At 43.7% G+C, this 19,056-nt stretch overlaps 1 protein-coding gene across 2 annotated transcripts in view; it reads right to left on the reverse strand.

Moving 5' to 3' along the window:
• Window positions 1-19,056, reverse strand: part of LOC110500961 (neuron navigator 3) — a 508,233-nt gene that overhangs the window by 395,323 nt on the left and 93,854 nt on the right. The window lies entirely within an intron of this gene.

Here is a 19,056-nt window from a genome sequence, read left to right on the forward strand (position 1 = left end):
TTTAGTGCACTACTTAGGGAATAGGGTGCCATTAGGGAGGCATGCGTGTAGTAAATCCAGTAGTGATAGCTCCTACCAGACGCCGGAGGGTCACATACCAAGGCTCTGATAGAACCATCCATGGAATCAATATCCCACCGGCATTTCAGATCAGCTGCCGACAGATGTGGGCCAATCAAAGGGCAGCGTGTTCTAAGTGTAGGCCACTTAGATAAGTCTCTCCTCGCCCTAACAAAAATCATCAGAGAGCGAGAGTTGTTCACCCCGCTCTTGTCTCTTAACCTCATGAGTGGCTAACTAGCCTTATTCCCCCCCCCAAACACCTATGGAGCTTAAGAGGGCCATGTAGCACAGCCTCCTCACTTCCAATGGAGCTTAAGAGGGCCATGTAGCACAACCTCCTCACTTCCTATGGAGCTTAAGAGGGCCATGTAGCACAACCTCCTCACTTCCTATGGAGCTTAAGAGGGCCATGTAGCACAGCCTCCTCACTTCCTATGGAGCTTAAGAGGGCCATGTAGCACAACCTCCTCACTTCCTATGGAGCTTAAGAGGGCCATGTAGCACAGCCTCCTCACTTCCTATGGAGCTTAAGAGGGCCATGTAGCACAGCCTCCTCACTTCAGGGCAATCATGTCGTGTTTGAAACTCTGAACTGGATCTCAGAGGACATCATGAATCAAGGGCCACAGTAGCACAGAGGTTTCTACTGAATTCCAGAGTGTGGTCAGAAATGGGCAACAGAGGAGGCTGGTGGGAGGAGCAATAGGAGGACAGGCTTATTGTAATGGCTGGAATGGAATGACGTCAAACATGTGGTTTCCATATGTTTGATACCGTTCCATTTATTCCATTCCTGCAATTACAATGAGCCCACTCTCCTATAGCTCCTTCCACCAGCCTCCTCTGACTGGCAGTAAGCTGTGAAAAGCACTTCTGCCATGGGTTAATAATCATAATGCTATTACATTATGCAGTATATATTTCCTGGTGGCAGTAGCATTGTAGAGAGCTACTGTTGTTCATTTGTTGAAGACTTTCAACAACCGAGGTAAAAATACGCTGGAGATCTCAGAGGAATGGACAAACATAAACTTGGTGGAATCAACAAATGCATTTCCCCGAATGCCTGACATGCTAAATACGACGCACCGCCTTGCTCCAAGACTTCCCAGGCAGCAACATGCAGGGGACTCTCGACCGTCTGTATATTTCATGAGCGCTAATTTCCCCTTTCTTCTCTTGAATATTACAAAAGAAACATCGGGACGTGCTGGGAATTGCGTGGCACATTTTCTCTTAGCGACAGAGGTGGGAGGAAGGCAGGGGCCTCAGTTCGTATCACTGTCTAGGAGTGACAGGGTACTGGGTATCCCCTGAAACTAGGCCATCCAATCCAGGCATTATTCCCCACCTGTTCTCACTGCAGCATCAGCAGCCGTGTAGACTAAGCCGTAGCAATGTAAGGAGATTGGTCCTCAACAAGTCTTATGTGATGGGAGAATACTTTCTAATCTAGACACTGTGGCAGAGACACTGTCGCACAACAACAAGGGCCGTTGTGTGTCTTGGCAGATAAAAGGAGTGCCTCAGTATTCCATACAATCCTTGAGACATTTTATTCAACAGTCACACAGAAACATACTGGGCCCTGGTTTCCCTGACAGGCTTCTACAATTCAAATCAGGGGGTGTGTTGTTTGTGTTTTGCTTCCCTTTCCCCACATTTAACGACGTGTGTTTTATGCACTTTGCAGCCCTGACACGAGACGATTGCATCCCAAGTAGCACACTATCCCCTACCTAGTGCACTACTTTTGACCAGAGCTCTATGGGCCCTGGTCAAAAGTAGTCCACTACACAGACAATAGGTTGCCGTTTGAGATGCTGACAGACATTCTGCATCTCTCTCCGTCTGTGTGATTAGCCTGATCGTCGCTAAGCTAACACCAATCATATGCTACTGACAGTAATTTTCTCCATCCGTATAACAGCCCCCCGCTGCAGTGCCATAGACAACAAGCTATTACAGTGCTCATCATCCACAGGGGGGCCTAGACAATCAGCTCATGGAACGGCACTTCACTTGGGCAAACTGACTATCAACACAGACATGAAAATGTCTCATTCTTATTTCCAGCCGTAAAGTGTTACTGGGGGTGGCCGGTGTACTGTAGGTGGTAAACATGCTATTTGATGCTTAAAAGAGACATCTAAACGTAGTTGTTTTTAGGCTTTTGTTCAGTAGTTCAATGATGCTAAAGTATGAACATATTTATGAGGAGTGGGTCAGAGATGTTTAATCACAGGCCTGTACCCATGTGCCCACGGGATTCACATTCTTAATCTTGACAATAACTTGACATCTTACTCTCCCTGTGCCCTTTCTGTGACACTTGGTATTCAACGGGTGTTGGTAACTCTCTACAATGGTCAATACAGAATGATTCATGGGACTGGACTGACTACACACTGCTAGTTTAACTGGAAGAGATATAAACGATAGATCTGCACTGATTTCCTCAGGGAGGGCAAGAGGACCACAGGAACGCATGCCTATTCATCTAGGTAAAGTTAAAAGGTCATTCCCCGTGAAAAATACCCCTGCCGTCACACTGTAATACACTGACAACGTTCAATCAATACAGACCCTCTGAGGGTGCCATGGCGAGATCCTATCGCATTTAAACGGATCTGAAAAGCTTGTTAAGATATATAAAAAAAACAAAGCCAGAGGACAAACTCTGCCGTGGATTTTGAAATTGAAATTGCCTCACGATTAAAAACTTGGCTGAATGTTATTTGGCATCTGGAGCGCGGTGTGGTGTGTCTCTGTGATGAGAACTGGTGAAGTGTGAATGATTGTAAATTACATTCAGCCGGGGACGGTGGGTTTTTATTCACACTCGGCAGAGGCGCCAGGCACCAGGCAGTAGCACCAGGCAGTAGCACCAGGCAGAGGCACCAGGCGGTAGCACCAGGCAGAGGCACCAGGCGGTAGCACCAGGTAGTAGCACCAGGCAGAGGCACCAGGCAGAGGCACCAGGCGGTAGCACCAGGCAGAGGCACCAGGCACAAGGCAGAGGCACCAGGAAGTAGCACCAGGCACCAGCACCAGGCAGTAGCACCAGGCACAGGCACCAGGCAGTAGCACCAGGCAGAGGCACCAGGCAGAGGCACCAGGCCGTAGCACCAGGCACAGGCACCAGGCAGTAGCACCAGGCAGTAGCACCAGGCAGAGGCACCAGGCAGAGGCACCAGGCAGAGGCACCAGGCCGTAGCACCAGGCCGTAGCACCAGGCAGTAGCACCAGGCAGTAACACCAGGCAGTAGCACCAGGCAGAGGCACCAGGCCGTAGCACCAGGCAGAGGCACCAGGCACCAGGCAGTAGCACCAGGCAGTAGCACCAGGCAGCAGGCAGTAGCACCAGGCAGTAGCACCAGGCAGTAGCACCAGGTCGTAGCACCAGGCAGTAGCACCAGGCAGTAGCACCAGGCAGTAGCACCAGGCAGTAGCACCAGGCACCAGGCAGTAGCACCAGGCAGTAGCACCAGGCAGCAGGCAGTAGCGCCAGGCAGTAGCACCAGGCAGTAGCACCAGGCACCAGGCAGTAGCACCAGGCAGTAGCACCAGGCAGTAGCACCAGGCAGTAGCACCAGGCAGCAGGCAGTAGCGCCAGGCAGTAGCACCAGGCAGTAGCACCAGGCACCAGGCAGTAGCACCAGGCAGTAGCACCAGGCAGTAGCACCAGGCAGCAGGCAGTAGCGCCAGGCAGTAGCACCAGGCAGTAGCACCAGGCACCAGGCAGTAGCACCAGGCAGTAGCACCAGGCAGTAGCACCAGGCAGTAGCACCAGGCAGCAGGCAGTAGCGCCAGGCAGTAGCACCAGGCAGTAGCACCAGGCAGTAGCACCAGGCAGCAGGCAGTAGCGCCAGGCAGTAGCACCAGGCAGTAGCACCAGGCACCAGGCAGTAGCACCAGGCAGTAGCACCAGGCAGTAGCACCAGGCACCAGGCAGTAGCACCAGGCAGTAGCACCAGGCAGTAGCACCAGGCAGTAGCACCAGGCAGTAGCACCAGGCAGTAGCACCAGGCAGTAGCACCAGGCAGTAGCACCAGGCAGCAGGCAGTAGCACCAGGCCGTAGCACCAGGCAGTAGCACCAGGCAGTAGCACCAGGCAGTAGCACCAGGCAGTAGCACCAGGCAGTAGCACCAGGCAGTAGCACCAGGCACCAGGCAGTAGCACCAGGCAGTAGCACCAGGCACGTGTCCGTCAGGGATTATAAGACTATACGTTCCAAAACAAACGTCACACTAACATATAATCAACTTTTAATCACAGGGCAGTGCTGGGCGACGATCCCCCCCTGATCTCCCAAAGACAAAAGACAAGTTTAACTTCATGAACAATAAAATGTATCTTTACTGCCAGCAGGAAGGCAATCTATTTCAACCAGCTGGCTAATAACTGCAGCCACAAGAAGTAGCAGTGGACTGGACTGATACAGAAGGTGGTTGAGATGGCAGTCCACGGACAGAGAATAATAAGGACAATGACATCATCTGTGGCAGGAGACTGAAGACACATGACTTAAAGGAAGTGATGACATCAGTATGAAGAATCCAAGCGGCTAGTATGACAGCCATGTTGGTCAATACTTAAGGAATAAGGCCCGAGGGGGAGTGGTATATGGCCAATATACCACGGCTAAGGGCTGTTCTTAGCCACGATGCAACACGGAGTGCCTTAGCCGTGGTATATTGGCCATATATCACAAACCCCTGTGGTGCCTTATTGCCATTATAAACTGGTTACCAACGTAATTAGAAGAGTAAAAATACATGTTTTGCCATACCCGTGGTATACGGTCTGATCTACCATGGATGTCAGCCAATCACATTCAGGGCTCGAACCACCCAGTTTATAATATTGATTATACACTGAGTATACCAAACATTAGGAACACCTTCCTAATATGGAGTTGCCGGGGGAGGTCTTGAACGTCAGGAAGGTTAGTGACCATGGTGAGCGGTAATGAGCAGAGACAATACAAGCAGAACTATCAGGCAAGGTGAAAACGGCAGGCAACTTAACAATGATAAGGAGACTCCCTGTGAGCCTTTTAATGCATCTGTTACAAACATTTCAGTTTCAGTACCACCTTGAACAACCTTCATTCCCTATGTCTCTCTGAGGCCTCTACTGTACTGTCTACTTCACTGGTGCAACTGAACCAGTCTGGGCCGGAGAAAGCCCATCCAGGTCCCTACAGAACCAATTTAAAAAACAGGATCCAAAAGTGCCTACGGCTAAAATTTCCTCTGAAAATAATATTTACATGGTTAGAGTGTGAGAGGGGTCTACTGAAGACAGAATGGCACATTTAGGACAGAGAGAGAGATGATGAGGGTAGACAGACAGGAAGAGACAGAGATGGTGAGGGTAGACAGACAGGGAGAGACAGAGAGAGAGAGATGGTGAGGGTAGACAGACAGGAAGAGACAGAGAGACAGATGGTGAGGGTAGACAGATAGGGAGAGACAGAGAGACAGATGAGGGTAGACAGACATGGACAGAGGCAGAGATGGTGAGGGTAGACAGACAGGAAGAGACAGAGATGGTGAGGGTAGACAGGCAGAGACAGAGATGGTGAGAGTAGACAGGCAGAGACAGAGATGGTGAGGGTAGACAGGCAGAGACAGAGATGGTGAGAGTAGACAGGCAGAGACAGAGATGGTGAGGGTAGACAGGCAGAGACAGAGATGGTGAGAGTAGACAGGCAGAGACAGAGATGGTGAGGGTAGACAGGAAGAGACAGAGATGGTGAGGGTAGGCAGGCAGGCAGAGACAGAGATGGTGAGGATAGACAGGCAGAGAGACAGAGAAAGTGAGGGTAGACAGACAGGCAGAGACAGAGATGGTGAGGGTAGACAGACAAGCAGAGACAGAGATGGTGAGGGTAGACAGGCAGAGACAGAGATGGTGAGGGTAGACAGAAAGAGACAGATGGTGAGGCTAGACAGACAGGCAGAGACAGAGATGGTGAGGGTAGACAGGCAGAGACGGTGAGGGTAGACAGGCAGAGACAGAGATGGTGAGGGTAGACAGACAGGCAGAGACAGAGATGGTGACGGTAGGCAGGCAGGCAGAGACAGAGATGGTGAGGATAGACAGGCAGAGAGACAGAGAAAGTGAGGGTAGACAGACAGGCAGAGACAGAGATGGTGAGGGTAGACAGACAGGCAGAGACAGAGATGGTGAGGGTAGACAGGCAGAGACAGAGATGGTGAGGGTAGACAGAAAGAGACAGATGGTGAGGCTAGACAGACAGGCAGAGACAGAGATGGTGAGGGTAGACAGGCAGGCAGAGACAGACATGGTGAGGGTAGACAGACAGGCAGAGAGACAGAGATGGTGAGGGTAGACAGACAGGCAGAGACAGAGATGGTGAGGGTAGACAGACAGGAAGAGACAGAGATGGTGAGGGTAGACAGACAGGGAGAGACAGAGAGAGAGAGATGGTGAGGGTAGACAGACAGGAAGAGACAGAGAGACAGATGGTGAGGGTAGACAGATAGGGAGAGACAGAGAGACAGATGAGGGTAGACAGACATGGACAGAGGCAGAGATGGTGAGGGTAGACAGACAGGAAGAGACAGAGATGGTGAGGGTAGACAGGCAGAGACAGAGATGGTGAGAGTAGACAGGCAGAGACAGAGATGGTGAGGGTAGACAGGCAGAGACAGAGATGGTGAGAGTAGACAGGCAGAGACAGAGATGGTGAGGGTAGACAGGCAGAGACAGAGATGGTGAGAGTAGACAGGCAGAGACAGAGATGGTGAGGGTAGACAGGAAGAGACAGAGATGGTGAGGGTAGGCAGGCAGGCAGAGACAGAGATGGTGAGGATAGACAGGCAGAGAGACAGAGAAAGTGAGGGTAGACAGACAGGCAGAGACAGAGATGGTGAGGGTAGACAGACAAGCAGAGACAGAGATGGTGAGGGTAGACAGGCAGAGACAGAGATGGTGAGGGTAGACAGAAAGAGACAGATGGTGAGGCTAGACAGACAGGCAGAGACAGAGATGGTGAGGGTAGACAGGCAGAGACGGTGAGGGTAGACAGGCAGAGACAGAGATGGTGAGGGTAGACAGACAGGCAGAGACAGAGATGGTGACGGTAGGCAGGCAGGCAGAGACAGAGATGGTGAGGATAGACAGGCAGAGAGACAGAGAAAGTGAGGGTAGACAGACAGGCAGAGACAGAGATGGTGAGGGTAGACAGACAGGCAGAGACAGAGATGGTGAGGGTAGACAGGCAGAGACAGAGATGGTGAGGGTAGACAGAAAGAGACAGATGGTGAGGCTAGACAGACAGGCAGAGACAGAGATGGTGAGGGTAGACAGGCAGGCAGAGACAGACATGGTGAGGGTAGACAGACAGGCAGAGAGACAGAGATGGTGAGGGTAGACAGACAGGCAGAGACAGAGATGGTGAGGGTAGACAGACAGGAAGAGACAGAGATGGTGAGGGTAGACAGACAGGGAGAGACAGAGAGAGAGAGATGGTGAGGGTAGACAGACAGGAAGAGACAGAGAGACAGATGGTGAGGGTAGACAGATAGGGAGAGACAGAGAGACAGATGAGGGTAGACAGACATGGACAGAGGCAGAGATGGTGAGGGTAGACAGACAGGAAGAGACAGAGATGGTGAGGGTAGACAGGCAGAGACAGAGATGGTGAGAGTAGACAGGCAGAGACAGAGATGGTGAGGGTAGACAGGCAGAGACAGAGATGGTGAGAGTAGACAGGCAGAGACAGAGATGGTGAGGGTAGACAGGCAGAGACAGAGATGGTGAGAGTAGACAGGCAGAGACAGAGATGGTGAGGGTAGACAGGAAGAGACAGAGATGGTGAGGGTAGGCAGGCAGGCAGAGACAGAGATGGTGAGGATAGACAGGCAGAGAGACAGAGAAAGTGAGGGTAGACAGACAGGCAGAGACAGAGATGGTGAGGGTAGACAGACAAGCAGAGACAGAGATGGTGAGGGTAGACAGGCAGAGACAGAGATGGTGAGGGTAGACAGAAAGAGACAGATGGTGAGGCTAGACAGACAGGCAGAGACAGAGATGGTGAGGGTAGACAGGCAGAGACGGTGAGGGTAGACAGGCAGAGACAGAGATGGTGAGGGTAGACAGGCAGAGACAGAGATGGTGAGGGTAGACAGAAAGAGACAGATGGTGAGGCTAGACAGACAGGCAGAGACAGAGATGGTGAGGGTAGACAGGCAGGCAGAGACAGACATGGTGAGGGTAGACAGACAGGCAGAGAGACAGAGATGGTGAGGGTAGACAGACAGGCAGAGACAGAGATGGTGAGGGTAGACAGACAGGCAGAGACAGAGATGGTGAGGGTAGACAGACAGGCAGAGAGACAGAGATGGTGAGGGTAGACAGACAGGCAGAGACAGAGAGAGATGGTGAGGGTAGACAGACAGGCAGAGACAGAGAGAGAGATGATGAGGGTAGACAGACAGGCAGAGACAGAGATGATGAGGGTAGACAGACAGGCAGAGACAGAGATGGTGAGGGTAGACAGACAGAGACAGAGATGGTGAGGGTAGACAGGAAGATACAGAGATGGTGAGGGTAGACAGACAGGGAGAGACAGATCAAGGGGAACAGAGTGCCAGGGCATGAAGCGACACAACTGCAGACAACTACAGACGTAAATAGCTGGCAATTTATCATGACAGGATGCCCTTTGGAAACTTGCCCGCTGCATACAGTCCTACACTGTGTAAAAACTAAAAGATGGTCGAACCCCCCCACCCCCCCCCCCCCCCCCCCCCGGTTGTCCTTGAAACAACGAAAGAAAGAGAGCCATGAAAACCAACTCGGCAATCGTCATTTAGCACCCGGCTTGATTGGTATGTGCAAAAAGCTCCATGGCGAAAAAGACCCTGGTTTTTCCGTTGTCACGGTAACCAGGGGGAGAGGAAGGCAGACGGGGTGTGTGAATGGGTATGTGTGTGTGCGTGTGTGTTGAATGCTGCAGGTAGCTAGCCAGCGGAGCTTGTCTTTAACCCTGTAATCCTCAGTGAAGGGAGAGGAATCTGATAGGCTGGCCATAGTGTGTGATGGGTAGTCACCTCCATTGGCCTCCTGCTGTTAGCCACGGTCCATTACAAGAGCTTACAATTGTTTTCAGTGGGAAAGATGGCTACAAAGGACATTTTGGCACAATGATCTAAGCAGGTCTCCTCCAACATGGTCTCCTCCAACATGCAGTCCTTCTCTATGATCAGTGCATTGGAGAGGATATGAAGAGCAGACACTCCTTAGGCTATTATCTGAGGCCTGTCAACCAAAAACCAAGTTTGAGCCAGTGGAGTGGAGGAGTGGATGAGTACACCCGTCTTTGTTCTCCAGTCTCCACCATCTCCCCTCCACGGTGACACTCCCTGTCTCTCTCTATCGTCAACGCCATTCACTCCGGTGCTTTGTTCCCCTCCCCAGCCTCTGCTGACAGAGGAGAGAAAACTCCTCCATTCTCCCATTCATCTCAATACAACCTGAATTACCGCCCAATTATGCTTAGATTACGTTGTTAATGCACTTTCTACCAGGCCAACCCCTGCACAAGCCAGGGCCCATTCTAAACAGCATGGTGTATTAGAGGGGCACGTAATCTTGTACTATTGTGTCGGGATTAAAATCTAATCTCATTACAGAGGGTGTCTGGCTGAAGGAAATACACTGCTTGAAAGCTGGAGAAAGCGAGAGAGAGCGAGAGAGAGCAAGAGAGAGAGAGAGAGAGAGCGAGAGAGCGAGAGAGAGAGAGAGAGAGAGGGGAAGAGATATAGAGGGAAAGACAGATACTGGATCATGGCTGTGAAATCTCTATTTCCTAGCGTGAACAGCTAACATGTGGGGAAGGCGTTGATCCACCAGCGGCTAATTCCCTGGTCGGGGCTCTTGAACAAACGTGCACCCGACGCCGCCACAAAGACCAGGGGGGGTGAAGGCAGGGTGGGGGCTGAACAGCCAGAGGGGGCCAGGGGTCAGAGTAGGAGTATCAGAATGAATCTAGCGCCTCTACTCTGTTAGCATTTCTACATGGCACGTTCACACTCCATAAAACCCATTTTATCACAAAGATATACACGTATGTAATTGCCAATGTGATATACAGCTCGCTCCGGAACGCAGCCAGATTTCTGTTCATTTTAAATGTGCTGCTGCTGTTGATGGAGTGCCTCGCCCTGTTAAATAAAACAGATTCTCGGACTCAATAACGGAGGCCAAAATCTCATTTCGACACAGGGCCCCAAATCCCAACGGGCCACTGCCGTGACAGGCTGGGGAGGCAACAGGCTGTGACTAGAGCATACATGACCACGCACGCGTGCCTGTGACTAGAGCATACATGACCACGCACACACGCGTGCCTGTGACTAGAGCATACATGACCACGCACGCACACACTTCACGCCTTATACCAAACTCATACACACATACATACAACTCCCATCCTCCAATCCACCCCTGCACACAGACACACACATCATAAGTCATCCGAAGCCTATCCCCACACTCCCACTCAAAGCCCACTCAGACACACACCACCACCCCCCCCCCACACACAACACACTGTGTTTATTGAGCCTTGGTTGCGTTGCTAAATCACAGAGAGCGGCCCGGAATGAGAGATAAGGCCACACGGCAATGTTACAATCATTGATTGCAGAATCCATCATCTTTTTTATTCAACACAGAGGGAGGCCTGTGCTGCCTGGTACAACCAGGATACATGATACTATATGACCACCTGCGAAGGCAATGGGTGGGGAAATGACTACAAGTAACGCAATCAAATCTAGATAAGAGCATCAGGGGTTCTTTCACAGCACACTGCCTATGATTAGGGAGGGGAAGAAGAGATCGGGCAATAAAACGATTATAGAGTCTCTCTCTATTTGATGAAATTCAATGTTTCTCTCCTTCCTATGGCGTTTGAGTAAACATTTGAGGAGAAATTCAGGTGTTATTCTGTTTCTAACAAAGGCACTGATGAATCCCCAGACACTATTGAGTAACTGGAAGAGGAATATCAGCGCTGAAACACAGGCAACATCTCAAATGGCCCCCTATTTCCTTTATAGTGCACTACTTTTGACCAGGACCCATATGACTCTGGTCAAAAGTAGTGCACTATGTAGGGAATAGGGTGCCATTTGGGATGCACCCATAATTGATTCCTCTCAATTCCACTAAGACTGATGAGTCTTCTGAATCCTTCACTGACAACATTGTCTTTCTGCTGAGTGAACGTCAACTCATCCAAAGTATGACAGCATTGAATGGAGCCAGATATGGGAAAGCTATGCCAAATATGGCTAGGCTCCATGAAGCACGCTAGATCAGACAGATTACCAGTCATTATAGAGATGGAGTTTGTAATTACACCAGATGAAGTTACAAAGCCAGTGGAATAGCATTCATCTAGCACCTTCTGATTAGCTCAGTTGTTTCTCATACGATGGGATGTGGTGTAGACATGGATCGCCAGGGTGGAATAGTAGAGAGAATACTAGAATGACAGAGTGACTGCTCTGGGGTGAATTTTCACCTACTTACAGATCTAGGATCAGATTCCCCTCCCCCAATCCTAACCTTAACCATTATCTGGTGAAATGCAAAACTGACCTATGATCAGCATCTAAGGGCTTCACCTTAAACCCAGTGACTTGGGATGATAAGGGACACAGTGGTCTGTCTGTGGTTGGGTCTCTGGGGGCTGTGTGACTACAGTGGGGGAAGGAGATCAGACAATCCCACTAGCTGGCCTGCAGAATCAATCAATCCATCCCAGCACCTTTGCTCCACTGACCCCTCTTGTGGACGCCGGGTAGCGAGGGAGGCCCTGCAGCAATCTGTGCTTGTGGGCTCTGGTCTTAGCCAAGGAGCATCAGTTATCTAAGGGATGTGTGTGTGTGTCTGTGTGTGTGTGTGGGGGGGGGGGGGGGGGGCAAGGACCCTTCAACACCCCTGTATTCCATTAGCCAGTCGGTGATGTACTGCCTCACACAGACGGGCTGGCTACCCTCCCCTCTTCTCAACACTTTCTCTCTCCCGCCCTCCCTCCCTCCCTCCCCCTCCTCATCCTCCTCCTCCCCTCCCATCTACACACGTAGCATCCTCCACCACCCACCACCATCCATCATGCAGACCCTTACAGATGGGCCTGTGAATAACCAGCGTGTCATCAGAGAGGGGAAAGAACCAGGAATGTTTAGGAGCAAAAGGAGTGTCAATTAGGGTCAATTAGTAATTCATCAAAGTAATTCATTAATTCCTGCATTTCAGATAGGGTGGCAGAGTGAGCACCAGCTGTCTGTGTTGGGGAAGCAAAGCAACATGTGTAGGGAGAATTTGAACCGAGACGCCAGCAACGGCTGCTCAATTGGAGAGGTCTTTTAAGGATACTTGTGTAGGCTACATGATTAGTAACAAACAAACGGAGTGATGCATTTAAACACAAACAGTAGGCATTTAAACACCAACAGTATGCATTTAAACACCAACTGTATGCATTTAAACACCAACTGTATGCATTTAAACACCAACTGTATGCATTTAAACACAAACAGTATGCATTTAAACACCAACTGTATGCATTTAAACACCAACTGTATGCATTTAAACACAAACAGTATGCATTTAAACACCAACTGTATGCATTTAAACACCAACTGTATCCATTTAAACACCAACTGTATGCATTTAAACACCAACAGTAGGCATTTAAACACCAACAGTATGTATTTAAACACCAACAGTATGCATTTAAACACCAACTGTATGCATTTAAACACCAACAGTATGTATTTAAACACCAACTGTATGCCTTTAAACACCAACAGTAGGCATTTAAACACCAACAGTATGCATTTAAACACCAACAGTATGCCTTTAAACACCAACAGTATGTATTTAAACACAAACAGTATGCATTTAAACACCAACTGTATGCATTTAAACACCAACAGTATGCATTTAAACACAAACAGTATGCATTTAAACACAAACAGTATGTATTTAAACACCAACAGTATGCATTTAAACACAAACAGTATGCATTTAAACACAAACAGTATGCATTTAAACACAAACAGTATGCATTTAAACACCAACAGTATGCATTTAAACACAAACAGTATGCATTTAAACACAAACAGTATGCATTTAAACACAAACAGTATGCATTTAAACACAAACAGTATGCATTTAAACACAAACAGTATGCATTTAAACACAAACAGTATGCATTTAAACACCAACTGTATGCATTTAAACACAAACAGTATGCATTTAAACACCAACTGTAGGCATTTAAACACCAACTGTATGCATTTAAACACCAACTGTATGCATTTAAACACCAACAGTATGTATTTAAAACACAAACAGTATGCATTTAAACACCAACTGTATGCATTTAAACACCAACAGTATGCATTTAAACACAAACAGTATGCATTTAAACACAAACAGTATGTATTTAAACACCAACTGTATGCATTTAAACACCAACAGTATGCATTTAAACACCAACAGTATGCATTTAAACACCAACAGTATGTATTTAAACACCAACTGTATGCATTTAAACACCAACAGTATGCATTTAAACACCAACAGTATGCATTTAAACACCAACAGTATGTATTTAAACACCAACTGTATGCCTTTAAACACCAACAGTATGTATTTAAACACCAACAGTATGTATTTAAACACCAACTGTATGCATTTAAACACCAACTGTATGCATTTAAACACCAACAGTATGCATTTAAACACAAACAGTATGCATTTAAACACAAACAGTATGTATTTAAAACACCAACTGTATGCATTTAAACACAAACAGTATGCATTTAAACACAAACAGTATGTATTTAAACACCAACAGTATGCATTTAAACACAAACAGTATGCATTTAAACACCAACAGTATGTATTTAAACACCAACAGTATGCATTTAAACACCAACTGTATGCATTTAAACACCAACTGTATGCATTTAAACACCAACAGTATGTATTTAAACACCAACTGTATGCCTTTAAACACCAACAGTATGTATTTAAACACCAACAGTATGTATTTAAACACCAACAGTATGTATTTAAACACCAACTGTATGCCTTTAAACACCAACTGTATGCCTTTAAACACCAACAGTATGTATTTAAACACCAACAGTATGTATTTAAACACAAACAGTATGCATTTAAACACAAACAGTATGCATTTAAACACAAACAGTATGTATTTAAACACAAACAGTATGCATTTAAACACAAACAGTATGCATTTAAACACAAACAGTATGCATTTAAACACAAACAGTATGCATTTAAACACCAACTGTATGTATTTAAACACCAACAGTATGCATTTAAACACCAACTGTATGCATTTAAACACAAACAGTATGTATTTAAACACAAACAGTATGTATTTAAACACAAACAGTATGTATTTAAACACCAACAGTATGCATTTAAACACCAACTGTATCCATTTAAACACCAACTGTATGCATTTAAACACCAACAGTATGTATTTAAACACAAACAGTATGCATTTAAACACCAACAGTATGTATTTAAACACCAACAGTATGCATTTAAACACCAACTGTATGCATTTAAACACCAACAGTATGTATTTAAACACCAACTGTATGTATTTAAACACCAACAGTATGTATTTAAACACCAACAGTATGCATTTAAACACCAACAGTATGTATTTAAACACCAACTGTATGTATTTAAACACCAACAGTATGTATTTAAACACCAACAGTATGCATTTAAACACCAACAGTATGTATTTAAACACCAACAGTATGCATTTAAACACCAACAGTATGTATTTAAACACCAACAGTATGCATTTAAACACCAACTGTATGCATTTAAACACCAACAGTATGCATTTAAACACCAACTGTATGCATTTAAACACCAACAGTATGTATTTAAACACCAACTGTATGTATTTAAACACCAACAGTATGCATTTAAACACCAACTGTATCCATTTAAACACCAACTGTATGCATTTAAACACCAACAGTATGTATTTAAACACAAACAGTATGCATTTAAACACCAACAGTATGTATTTAAACACCAACAGTATGCATTTAAACACCAACTGTATGCATTTAAACACCAACAGTATGTATTTAAACACCAACTGTATGTATTTAAACACCAACAGTATGTATTTAAACACCAACTGTATGTATTTAAACACCAACAGTATGCATTTAAACACCAACTGTATGCATTTAAACACCAACAGTATGTATTTAAACACCAACTGTATGTATTTAAACACCAACAGTATGTATTTAAACACCAACTGTATGTATTTAAACACCAACAGTATGCATTTAAACACCAACTGTATGCATTTAAACACCAACAGTATGTATTTAAACACCAACTGTATGCATTTAAACACCAACAGTATGCATTTAAACACCAACTGTATGTATTTAAACACAAACAGTATGTATTTAAACACCAACAGTATGTATTTAAACACCAACTGTATGTATTTAAACACAAACAGTATGTATTTAAACACCAACAGTATGTATTTAAACACCAACAGTATGTATTTAAACACCAACAGTATGTATTTAAACACCAACAGTATGTATTTAAACACCAACAGTATGCATTTAAACACAAACAGTATGTATTTAAACACCAACAGTATGTATTTAAACACCAACAGTATGCCTTTAAACACCAACAGTATGTATTTAAACACCAACAGTATGTATTTAAACACAAACAGTATGCATTTAAACACCAACAGTATGTATTTAAACACAAACAGTATGTATTTAAACACCAACAGTATGTATTTAAACACAAACAGTATGTATTTAAACACAAACAGTATGTATTTAAACACAAACAGTATGTATTTAAACACCAACAGTATGTATTTAAACACCAACAGTATGTATTTAAACACCAACTGTATGCATTTAAACACCAACTGTATGCATTTAAACACCAACAGTATGTATTTAAACACCAACTGTATGCATTTAAACACAAACAGTATGTATTTAAACACAAACAGTATGTATTTAAACACCAACAGTATGTATTTAAACACAAACAGTATGTATTTAAACACAAACAGTATGTATTTAAACACCAACTGTATGCATTTAAACACAAACAGTATGCCTTTAAACACCAACTGTATGCATTTAAACACAAACAGTATGCCTTTAAACACCAACAGTATGTATTTAAACACCAACAGTATGTATTTAAACACAAACAGTATGTATTTAAACACAAACAGTATGTATTTAAACACCAACAGTATGTATTTAAACACCAACAGTATGTATTTAAACACAAACAGTATGTATTTAAACACAAACAGTATGTATTTAAACACCAACAGTATGCATTTAAACACAAACAGTATGCATTTAAACACCAACTGTATGCCTTTAAACACCAACAGTATGTATTTAAACACCAACAGTATGTATTTAAACACAAACAGTATGCATTTAAACACCAACTGTATGCATTTAAACACAAACAGTATGCATTTAAACACCAACAGTATGTATTTAAACACAAACAGTATGTATTTAAACACAAACAGTATGCATTTAAACACAAACAGTATGTATTTAAACACCAACAGTATGCATTTAAACACCAACAGTATGTATTTAAACACCAACAGTATGTATTTAAACACAAACAGTATGCATTTAAACACAAACAGTATGTATTTAAACACAAACAGTATGCATTTAAACACAAACAGTATGTATTTAAACACCAACAGTATGCATTTAAACACCAACAGTATGTATTTAAACACCAACAGTATGTATTTAAACACAAACAGTATGCATTTAAACACAAACAGTATGTATTTAAACACAAACTGTATGCATTTAAACACAAACAGTATGTATTTAAACACCAACTGTATGCATTTAAACACCAACTGTATGCCTTTAAACACCAACAGTATGTATTTAAACACCAACAGTATGTATTTAAACACCAACAGTATGTATTTAAACACAAACAGTATGTATTTAAACACCAACAGTATGTATTTAAACACAAACAGTATGCATTTAAACACCAACTGTATGCATTTAAACACAAACAGTATGCATTTAAACACCAACAGTATGTATTTAAACACAAACAGTATGCATTTAAACACAAACAGTATGTATTTAAACACAAACAGTATGTATTTAAACACAAACTGTATGCATTTAAACACCAACAGTATGTATTTAAACACCAACAGTATGTATTTAAACACCAACAGTATGTATTTAAACACCAACAGTATGCATTTAAACACCAACAGTATGTATTTAAACACCAACAGTATGTATTTAAACACCAACAGTATGTATTTAAACACCAACAGTATGTATTTAAACACCAACAGTATGTATTTAAACACCAACAGTATGCATTTAAACACCAACAGTATGTATTTAAACACCAACAGTATGTATTTAAACACCAACAGTATGCCTTTAAACACCAACAGTATGTATTTAAACACCAACAGTATGTATTTAAACACAAACAGTATGCATTTAAACACAAACAGTATGCATTTAAACACAAACAGTATGTATTTAAACAAACAGTATGTATTTAAACACAAACAGTATGCATTTAAACACCAACTGTATGCATTTAAACACAAACAGTAGGCATTTAAACACCAACAGTATGCATTTAAACACAAACAGTATGCATTTAAACACAAACAGTATGCATTTAAACACCAACAGTATGCATTTAAACACAAACAGTATGTATTTAAACACCAACAGTATGTATTTAAACACCAACAGTATGTATTTAAACACAAACAGTATGCATTTAAACACAAACAGTATGTATTTAAACACCAACTGTATGCATTTAAACACCAACTGTATGCATTTAAACACAAACAGTATGTATTTAAACACAAACAGTATGCATTTAAACGCCAACTGTATGCATTTAAACACCAACAGTATGCATTTAAACACAAACAGTATGCATTTAAACACAAACAGTATGCATTTAAACACCAACTGTATGCATTTAAACACAAACAGTATGTATTTAAACACCAACAGTATGCATTTAAACACCAACTGTATGCATTTAAACACCAACAGTATGTATTTAAACACCAACTGTATGTATTTAAACACCAACAGTATGCATTTAAACACCAACTGTATCCATTTAAACACCAACTGTATGCATTTAAACACCAACAGTATGTATTTAAACACAAACAGTATGCATTTAAACACAAACAGTATGCCTTTAAACACAAACAGTATGTATTTAAACACCAACAGTATGCATTTAAACACCAACTGTATGCATTTAAACACCAACTGTATGTATTTAAACACCAACAGTATGCATTTAAACACCAACTGTATGCATTTAAACACCAACAGTATGTATTTAAACACCAACTGTATGTATTTAAACACCAACAGTATGTATTTAAACACCAACTGTATGTATTTAAACACCAACAGTATGCATTTAAACACCAACTGTATGCATTTAAACACCAACAGTATGTATTTAAACACCAACTGTATGCATTTAAACACCAACAGTATGCATTTAAACACCAACTGTATGTATTTAAACACAAACAGTATGTATTTAAACACCAACAGTATGTATTTAAACACCAACTGTATGTATTTAAACACAAACAGTATGTATTTAAACACCAACAGTATGTATTTAAACACCAACAGTATGTATTTAAACACCAACAGTATGTATTTAAACACCAACAGTATGTATTTAAACACCAACAGTATGCATTTAAACACAAACAGTATGTATTTAAACACCAACAGTATGTATTTAAACACCAACAGTATGCCTTTAAACACCAACAGTATGTATTTAAACACCAACAG

This window comes from Oncorhynchus mykiss, chromosome 21, assembly GCF_013265735.2.
Source record: "Oncorhynchus mykiss isolate Arlee chromosome 21, USDA_OmykA_1.1, whole genome shotgun sequence".
Taxonomy (NCBI): domain Eukaryota; kingdom Metazoa; phylum Chordata; class Actinopteri; order Salmoniformes; family Salmonidae; genus Oncorhynchus; species Oncorhynchus mykiss.